This window comes from Neomonachus schauinslandi, chromosome 7 (genome assembly GCF_002201575.2).
Source record: "Neomonachus schauinslandi chromosome 7, ASM220157v2, whole genome shotgun sequence".
Taxonomy (NCBI): domain Eukaryota; kingdom Metazoa; phylum Chordata; class Mammalia; order Carnivora; family Phocidae; genus Neomonachus; species Neomonachus schauinslandi.
In genome coordinates, this window is record NC_058409.1 from 8796827 (window position 1) to 8807548 (window position 10722).

At 41.1% G+C, this 10722-nt stretch overlaps 1 pseudogene; it reads right to left on the bottom strand.

Annotated features, from left to right (window-relative positions):
- Positions 1–403: 403 nt before the first annotated feature.
- Positions 404–804, bottom strand: LOC110591180 (annotated as a pseudogene).
- Between the last annotated feature and the right edge of the window lie 9918 nt (positions 805–10722).

The window sequence follows — 10722 nt, forward strand, 5'->3', positions numbered from 1 at the left end:
TAATTCTAAAGTCAATTCAAAGGAGAAATGCATAAGAATGCCCCCCCAAATTTATAAAAGAACAATGCTCTATCAAATACAAAAATGAAGCCATAATAATTAAAATAACTGGTATAAGAAGAGACAGAATAAAGACTCTATTATAGAGTCAGAAGACAGAATAAAAACTCTAGATTCAAAGCCCATGATTACATTTTACATGATTTATAATTATTTACTAAAAATAAAGGTGATATTTATTTTTATTTTTTATTAAAAGTTTGCTTTATTTTTCTGTTGAATCAAGTATTAGCCCCCCGTTTAAAGTTTGATAATTTTATGCCTTCCAAACAGCACAGTTAATATCTCACCTTATCAATAGCCAAATAATAAATCAAATTAGTCCCAGTGGTTATATCCACATCTAGATTGTTCGGGTGGTCAGGAACTCGTTTGCTTTAGCTTTTAGTTCTTGGTTGTATCTCCAAATACGAAAGAGCTCAGAAGCTCCTGCTGCCCCCACAAAGAAATTAACAGCCAACAGACTCCAGTTTTTTGGGATAATTGTGAGTATCTTGACCAAATAAACCCTGTGGCCATCAAAACAGCGGACTGAGCTGTGCTGAACTTCTCTGCAGGTCTGGCCCTGTCAGCTAATCCAGCACACACCAACCCCCATCTCATAATTGGAGCCCATAAAAAAACTGTTTTGGGACCTGCCGGGTGGTTGTACGCCAGCCTCAATCTCTCCGGCAGCAGGAGCTCCCACTTTATCGAGGACCCGGTGGTAGGTGGCCTGAAGGCCCGGGCACCAGCAGTTGACATCTCTGTGGAGGAGTTGGTCGTGGGCGGTCGAGTGGGAGAGTGGCCGCGTGCTCCTCCCTGGATGACAACGAAGGGCACTCATCACTTTCTCCTGTCACAGTGCCTCGCGTCCTCCTCTCCCCTAGGGTGCCCTTCCCGTGGGTCAGGCTGCCCCCCTACCTAAAGGTGATATTTAGAATCAGCAGTAAAAGGAGAGGCAAATCAAATACTGATGAGAAAAGTCTGTACAACAAGATACAAAGATAAAAGAAGTCAGAGAGACTGTGAGAAAATATTTGTAATATATATAACAGATAAAAGGATACATTTAAGCATATATAAATAATGGGGCACCTGAGTGGCTCAGTCAGTTAAGCGTCTGACTTCAGTCCAGGTCTTGATCTCGGGGTCCTGGGATTGAGCCCCCGCATCAGGCTCCTTGCTCGGCGCTAAGTGGGCTCATCCCTCTGCCTCTTCCCCAGCCCCCGCACACTCTCCTTCTCTCCCTCTCTCTCAAATAAATCGAATCTTTAAAAAAAAAAAAAAAAAAAGGAATATATGAATAACCTCCTACACATCAATAAGAAAAAAACAAGTAGCCCAACAGAAAAATGGGTAAGGGATACGGACAAATTATTTGTAAATGAGGGAAAACAAATGACCAATAAACATGAAAAGATGCAGAACCACAAAAGTAATCAGGGAAACAGAAATTAAAACAATGAGACATCATCATGCATTCATTAGATTATCAGAAATTAAAAGAATTTGAAAATTTAAAATTTTCTAGAGTGTAAGGGAATATGTCCCTTTAAGAACTTCCAGTTTTGAGTACTGAAACAGCTACTTTGGAGAGCAATTGGGCAACAGTGATTACAATGTTAAGTGACCCAGCAATTTCACTTTTCAGTATCTATTCAGAGAAGCACCTTTCAAGGAGGCATGTATAAATATGTTCATTGTAACACTGTTTATAATGGTAAAGGACTGGAAGAAATTTAATTTTCACCATAAAGGAATGCTTGAATAATTTATGCTATATCCATACTCTTGTTTTGTTTTGTTTTGTTTTTAAAGATTTTTATTTATTCGTTTGACAGAGATAGACACAGCGAGAGAGGGAACACAAGCAGGGGGAGTGGGAGAGGGAGAAGCAGGCCTCCCACAGAGCGAGGAGCCCGATGCGGGGCTCGATCCCATGACTCTGAGATCATGACCTGAGCCAAAGGCAGACGCTTAACGACTGAGCCACCCAGGCGCCCCAATACTCTTGTTTTTATATAGCATACAAATTATGTATATATATATATATACATGCATATATATATCATATATATAAATGTGTGTATATATATATGATACATATTTTTTCCATTATATAAAATAATGGAAGCAGCCCAAATGTCCATCAACTGACAAATGGATAAAGAAGATGTGGTAGAATCATTGCCATTTGCAAGGACATGGATGGAGCTAGACAGTATAATGCTAAGCAAATAAGTCAGTCAGAGAAATACAAATACCATATGATTTCACTCATATGTGGAATTTAAGAAACAAAAAAATGAACAAAGGGGGAAAAAGGAGAGAGAGAAAAGAGACAAACCAAGAAACAGACTCAACTATAGAGCACAAACTGATGGTTACCAGAGGAGAGGGGGTGGGAAATCGCTGAAGTAGGTGAAGGGGATTGAGGTGTGCACATGTGATGAGCACCGGGGTGATGTATGGAAGTGTTGAATCACTATACTGTACACCTGAAATTAATATTACACTGTATGTTAACCAATTGGAATAAAAATAAAAACTTTAAAAAAATAAAAATAAAATTGTATAGGGGCGCCTGGGTAGCTCAGTCATTAAGCGTCTGCCTTCGGTTCAGGTCATGATCCCGGGGTCCTGGGATCGAGCCCCGCATCGGGCTCCCTGCTCCGCAGGAAGCCTGCTTCTCCCTCTCCCACTCCCCCTGCTTGTGTTCCCTCTCTTGCTCTCTCTCTGTGTCAAATAAATAAATAAATATTGTCAGAAAACTAGGCATGCCTACCTAACATTTCTGTCTCTTTTAATAATATGCTTTTTTATTTAATCCCATAAAATGTTGACTATTAGGAAGAAAGGTAGTACCCTTTTCTTTTTAAGAATTTATTTATTTATTTATCTGAGAGAGACAGAGAGAGTAACAGAGAGCACAAGCAGGGAGGAGAGCTCCCTCTGACTGAGCAGGGACCCCGATGCGGGGCTCGATCCCAGGACCCCGGGATCATGACCTGAGCTGAAGGCAGACGCTTACTGACTGAGCCACCCAAGGGCCCCAGACAGGTAGTACCTGGACCAAAGTTGTCTGTGATGGAGATATGTCACAATATGCCTTTCCTAGATGGCTTTCAGCACCAATCTGGGCCAAATTCTTAGAATTTCTTCTTGGAATGAACCAGTTCGGTCAGCTACCAAATTTTTTTCTCCTCTATATCAGAATTGGATTTTTTTTTTTTTTAAAATAAAGTGTTGAGGGCGCCTGGGTGGCTCAGTTGGTTAAGCGACTGCCTTCGGCTCAGGTCATGATCCTGGAGTCCCGGGATCGAGTCCCACATCAGGCTCCCTGCTCAGCAGGGAGTCTGCTTCTCCCTCTGACCCTCCTCCCTCTCATGCTCTCTGTCTCTCATTCTCTCTGTCGCAAATAAATAAAAAATTAAAAAAAAATTATAAAATAAAGTGTTGATTACCTCAGCGGCATTAAGAACGGTATTCTTAGGGTGCCTGGCTGGCTTAGTCAGAGAAGCATCCGACTCTTGATTTGGGGGTTGTAAATTTGAGCCCCACAATATTATTTTTCAAGTAATCTACTTGAAAACAAAATCTAGAAAAATAAGATTTAAATTAATTTACGTGCAAATAAAAATCTAAAAAAAAAAAAAAAAAGAATAGAACTCTTTTCAAGTCCCTTTTCCCTGAGGTGAAAAGGACATTATATCTTCTAATATTTTCTTTTTTTCAGGAGTTTACCACACCTAATCTTTGGCCCAAAGAGTGGGGCAAATTGCTTTGGGATTGTCTGTTTAAGGACAAAGGATCAATCCTTGTCTTAGGGTTTCCCAAATGGCAAAGTTGGAACTTTGTGCCCATATCCTAAATCCATCCTCGATCTAAGATGGCAGTAAATGAGACTTTACCCAAGGGGAAGCCTAGAATGGCTCCCTTCTATCCAGGGAGCCAGCAAACTCCCTACACCTGCTGTTGAGCACACAGCATCCATTGCCTGAATCCCGATATACCAACAACATTCACTCCCTAACCATGACTGACCACCTACTGTGTGCCTTGCAGTGTTCTTGCAACGCGGACTCAGCAGTGAACATGATAAACAAGGTTCTTGATACCGTCATGTGTTTTGAAAGCTTCAATTTTGTATTAGGCGTTTGGATGCTGAGGTAATGTGATCTGGACAGGGAGGGCAGAACCTTTTTTTCCTTCAGGGTACACTGTGAAATGATACACCATTTCTTTCCTAGGAAATGAGATATGTGAGGAGATTGTTGGTTTGTTTGTCATGAGATACGGCAGAACTCTAATGGATAACCAGTCTTCTCTTAACCAAGGTCCCGACCAGTAACGCGCTGGGGTAACTGCCACCCATCCGCATCGTGGCGTAATGCTTTGGGGGCAGGTGGCAGCTTCTGGAGGTCCAGGGAAGGTAAGGTTGAGAGAAAACCTCCTCTGATCAATACAGCTGCAGCATCATCATAAATAATTTAAGCACATACTCCGTTTTTAGTTTCTTTGATCTGCTTCTCTCATCGTGCAGTGTGACTGCCACAAAAGTTTACTCGTTCCAAGGCTGAAGAACCTTTCCCGGCACCTCAGTCATCTTCCTGGGGCAAAAGTCCACTTTGTAGCCAACCTTCAGCTTCATAACCCAGCATCGACGTTTTTGCCATCCTGAAGGATCTCAAGTGCATTGCTGCTTTGAGATGTCACAAGCCAGAGATGGTGCTGGTAATAAGCCAAATGGGGTGGCTCTAAGAGCCATCTTGCTGTTGTTCCTTATTTGTTTTAGAAGGTGGTTTTGTTGGGGAAGGGAAGAAACAGGGAGGAAGGTGGAGGGACGATTTATAGGATCTCAGATTCTGATCTAGTATTGTTTTTGATGGCAGTGAATGAGGAGATGGGGTATATCAAGAGGTATCAATTAGTATAGGATTGGCTGCTAATTATCAAACAAGGAGTTGACTGGCTCCGGCAAAAACTGACAAAGTGTGTCTATTGTTCTATTTTGCCACCAAGATATATATTAAAAATCTCCTTGCTGTGCTGGGGTTCCTCAACAAAGGGCACAGTTCGTACCTCCATTATTTTGAAATTAAGAATATTAACACCACTGATATAGGCTGATCTATTGATTAAAGTATTTGCTAGGGCTCGAGCTTGCTGCTCTATTATAGGGGAGGGAAATATCTGGGAAGAAATTTGCAGAGGAGAAACAAATCCTGCTATAAAAATAACATTGACTTTGAGGAGCAGGAAGGACAACCTTTTGGCCAAGAGGTAGGCACATTTTTACCTGTCTCCAAACTACAAGCCAAGGCAGGGGGAGGAGCTATACTATAGATTTAAAATAATATATCACCTTTTTCTGAATAAGATCAAGGGCACCGCAGGGAAAGCATGCTGAGAAGTGTATTTATTAACTGCGTTTTTGTATCTGCCATACTGACTCTCTTTCAACAGAACATTCTCCTTCGGAGTCTCGCTATTCTAGCTGCCTCTCCTCATTGACTCTGCTTTACTTCACCTGCTTCTTATTTGGACCCATAATTGAAACGGAGGGTGCTGTGTCTTTTCTAATTTCAAGTGAATATGCTCTGTTCTAAGGCCTCAAACCACTTTTGGGGTGGCTTTCCCCAATGCCCACACATTTAGATAGGTCTCTAACTGGTGTACCAAAAAGCTCCTCGGTGCTCTGAGGCTCCTCCCGCAGCCCACGGTGGGGGGGGGGGGGGGCTGCGTGCTGGCAAACAAAAGGGGAACAATTCAATGGTTTGAATGGCTTGTCTGGTGTCAGGAGGTAATCAGAATTAGTAAGGAACCCAAGACAAACCACAACATCACAGCCACAGCCTGAGGCTCTGACTCTGAACTCATGTCTCTTAATTTACTGAGACATACACAATTCTGAATTCTATCAGGGGAAACATTTTGATAACATTTTCCATCATAATGGAGTCTTCCACTCTGCTTTTCCTCCTAATATGTTTCTGGAACACAGGAGTAATATTTATAAATATTTTCTTAGAGCAGCAATACGGCTACATTAATATAATGAGAAGAATATTTTCTGCAAATATATCCATTGTAGAGTTACATCAGCTTGCTAGGGGAAAGCACTGTATTTCACAAAGGCATTTCACAACATGTCATTTACTCTTAAAAAGGAAAATCGTTAATATTTATCTTCCAGGAGCCTTACATACAAAGATTCCTAATATGTTTTGCTATGTGTAATGTGTACTTAGTTGAAATATTTGCACCTCATGATTTCAAAAAAGAGTTTTAAGTTTCTTTTTGCAATGTAGCAAGTTTGGTTTATCTGTATGAACAGGCATACTTCTTAAAAAATTTAACCATAGAAGCTCTCATTGAGAAACAAACTTTATTTTTTCTAAAGATTTTTATTTATTTATTTGAGAGAGAGAGAGCAAGCATGAGCGGGGAAGCTGTAGCGGCAGAAGGAGAAGCAGGATCCCCGTGGAGCAGGGAGCTCGATGTGGGGCTGCATCCCAGGATCCCGGGATCATGACCTGAGCCAAAGGCAGATGCTTAACCGACTGAGCCACCCAACTTTAAACCAGTTGTTACACATTAATCCATTATTTTGTTAACGAGAGGAAAATGACTATCACAGATAAAGCATCCAACGCCTACTAAGCCCACTACAAGTAATTATTCAACGAACAAATGAATATATCTACAACTGGAGAAACTGAGGTCAAATGAAAGGTTTGGACCATTACCAAGCATTGTATCTAACCCAATTATGAAATCCTCTCAACAGCTAATCCAAATATTCTTTTCCTTTCTTTCCTTAAAAGACAAATGAAAGCTTTGATATTGGACATTTACTCTTTGAAAGGGAAATCTGAGAGTGATGTCTTGAGGAAAATAAAAGCCGTCAGAGTAAAATTTCAGAATAAAAAGGGGCGCTGGGGTGGCTCAGTCGGATGAGCAGCCGACTCTTGATTTCTGCTCAGGTCATGATCTCAGGGTCTAGAGATCAAGCCCAGGGTCTGGTCAGGCTCCGCACTCATCAGGGAGTCTGCTCGAGATTCTCTCTCCCTCTCCCTCTGCCCATTCCCCGTTCTCTTTCTCAAATAAATAAATAAATAAATAAATAAATAAATCTTTAAAAAAATTTTTCAGAATAAAAATGCAGAAGGAAATTATTTCTTCGTAATACCACTTCTGTCTTGCTTTTAAGCTTAATTGTAAGAGCCTAACATTTAAATACAATGAAATTACAAAATCTCATTCAAGGGTAGGGAAAACTGGAAATCTTAGTAAAGTTCTAATTTTCCTTTTTTTCTATCGTGGCTACCACCTTTGTTTGATTTTCCAAGGGACTGCCACAAGTGGGAAATAAAAACAGTAATTCAGCCCTTTCTTTACCTGCCAACCGACACCACAGTTCCAGTGTGAGAAATTATATTTTATGGTACATGTGTCCGAAATTGATTATCCCCCCTTTCTTTGTTACAGAACCTTAATAAACATGCCCTATCTAAAAAAACAAAACAAATTTCCCAGCCTTCTTTACAGGTAGACATGGCCAGTGAGATGTCAAGCAAGTTGTTAGGTGGGGCTCCTGGACAGTCCTTTTGCCCTCTCCTTCCCTCTCTCTCTCTCTCTCTTTTTTTTTTAACAAATATTTTACTTATTTAAGTAAACGTGACACCTAATGTGGGGCTCGAACTCACGACCCTGAGATCAAGAGTCACATCCTCTACCAATGGAGCCAGCCAGGCGCCCCTCCTTCCCTCTCTTCTGACTGACACACACATTTCTGATGTCTGGCATTCCAGGGAATCCCCAGCTCGGGCTGTTGCGGAGAGCCTGAGGATGGAAGTGACGCACTAAGATGACCAGCCTGAGTCTCTAGGAATGGTGGGGCTGCCATTCCAGCCTTGCAAGTACAGCTGACGCACAATGTCCTAGCAGTTTCAGGTGTACGACACGGTGATTCAAAATCTTTACACATGACGCTGTGCTCACAGGCATCGGCTACCATGGGCCACCGCACAACCACTGACTGTCTTGTCTATGCCGCACCTTTCATCCTCATGACTTACTCGTTTTATAACCGGAAACCTGTACCTCCTACTCCCCTTCACCCATTTATTTGAGTTTTCTGTTACAGGCAACTAAACCTAGTCCCTACCGATAAAGCCACATGATGGCTATTTGACCTTCGGCAATTCATTTAACTTCTCCGTGGCTCAGTTTACTCCTCTGTACAAATGGGCATATTATCACAGCACAGGCCTAGAGAGTTGTCAGGACTACCCGAATTAACACATGTAAAGAGCTTAGCAGTGTAAGCAGCACAGAGGGCTCAATGAATCCTCTCTGTTGTTATTATCTACTTGCACCGGGATAACACCCCGGGTGAATAAATGTGAAAGGAAAGAGCATACGAAGAGGAGAAATCACTGCGTTTCTTTCCTGTCATATTCTTCAGAGGCAGAGACCTGGGCAAAGAGTTTAACAGAACACTGATAATACTTCTCAATTAAAAGCACCTGACATCCTAAAATTTGTATGGAACCATAAAAGACCCCAAATAGCCACAGCAATCTTTAAGAAGAAGAACCAAACTGGAGAGGTATCATAATGCCAGATTTCAAGTTACATTGCAAAGCTGTGGTCATCCAGACAGTATGGGACGGGCACAAAAAATAGACACACAGATCAATGGGGCAGAATAGAGAGCCCAGAAACAAACCCACAATTACATTGTCAATTGACCTATGACAAAGGAGGCAAGAATGTACGATGGGGAAAAGACAGTCTTTTCAATAAATGGTGCTGGGAAAACTGGACAGCTACACGGAAAAGAATGAAATGGACCGTTTTCTTATACTAAACACAAAAATAAACTAAAAAACTATTAAAGACCTAAATGTGAGACTTGAAACCATAAAAATCCTAGAAGAGAGGAGGGACAGTAATGTCTCTGATATTGGTGGTAGCAACATTTTTCTAGATGTCTCCTGAGGCAAGGGAAACAAAAAATAAATAAATAAACTACTGAGAGGGCCTGGCTGGCTCAGTCCGTGGAGCATGAGACTCTTGATCTCGGGGTTGTAAGTTTGAGCCCCACGTTGGGTGTAGAGATTATTTGAAAATAATCTCAAAAAAAAAAAAAAAAACTACTGGGACTACATCAAAATAAAAGGCTTCTGCACAGCAAAAGAAACAATAAGACAAAAAGACAACCTATCTGCAAATGATAAATCTGATAAGGGGTTGGTATCCAAAATATATAAAGAACTTATATAACACAACACCAAAAAACCACAAATAAGCCAATTAAAAAATGGGCAGAAGACATGAACAGACATTTCTCCAAAGAAGACATCCAGATGGCCAGCAGACACATGAAAAGAACTCAACATTACTCATCATCAGGGAAATACAAATCAAAACCACAATGAGATATCACCTCACACTTGTCAGAATGGCTAAAATCAAAAACACAAGAAACAACAAGTGTTGGCGAGAACGTGGAGAAAAGGGAACCCTCCTACACTGTTGGTGGGAATGCAAACTGGTGCAGCCACTCTAGAAAACAGGATGGAGGGTCCTCAAAAAATTGAAAACAGAATTATCGTATGATCTAGTAATTCCACTACTGGGTTTACCCAAAGAATAAGAAAACATTGAATCTAGGGCGCCTGGGTGGCACAGTCATTAAGCGTCTGCCTTCGGCTCAGGTCATGATCCCAGGGTCCTGGGATCGAGTCCCACATCAGGCTCCCTGCTCGGCGGGAAGCCTGCCTCTCCCTCTCCCACTCCCCCTGCTTGTGTTCCTGCTCTAGCTATCTCTCTCTCTGTCAAATAAATAAATAAAATCTTTAAAAAAAAAAAAAAAAGATAACATTGAATCTAAAGGATATATGCACCCCATGTTTATGGCAGCATCATTTACAATAACCAAAATATGGAAGCAACCTGAGTGTCCATTGATAGAAGGATGGATAGAGGAGGTATATATATATATATATATGTATATATACAATGGAATATTACTCATCCATAAAAACAATGAAATGTTGCCATTTGCAACAACATGGATGGATCTAGAGAATATAATGCTGAGTGAAATAAGTCAGAGAAAGACAACATATGATTTCACTCATATGTGGAATTTAAGAAACAAAATGAATGAACAAAGAGAAAAGGAGACAAAAAACAGGTTCTTAACTCTAGAGAACACATTGGTGGTTATCAGAGGGGAGGGGGTGGGGGATGGGGGACGCAGGTGCAGGGGATCAAGAGCACACTTACTGTGATGAGCACCGAGTCACGTACAGAATTGTCCAATCACTGTATTGTACACCTGAAACTGTGTAACATTGTTGATTAACAATGTGAACTAATTCATGATATTAATTACACTGGAATTAAAAAAATAAATTAAGAAATTATATACTCAAAATAAATAAGTAAATAAAAGCACTTTACAGATGATACGGAGTGATTTTCAGAAACCACAGTTCCTCTCATCCTTACCAGAGTTCTAGGATGAAGTGAAGGTTGGAGCTTGTTTGTGTTGGCAGGTCATTCGCTTGCTGGCTCAGGGACTGATATCCAAGTTCGCTGTTCCAACGAGGTCCAGTTGGCTTCGTTCCATTTCACGGCCCTACACGGTGCAGTGTACTCAGCCCT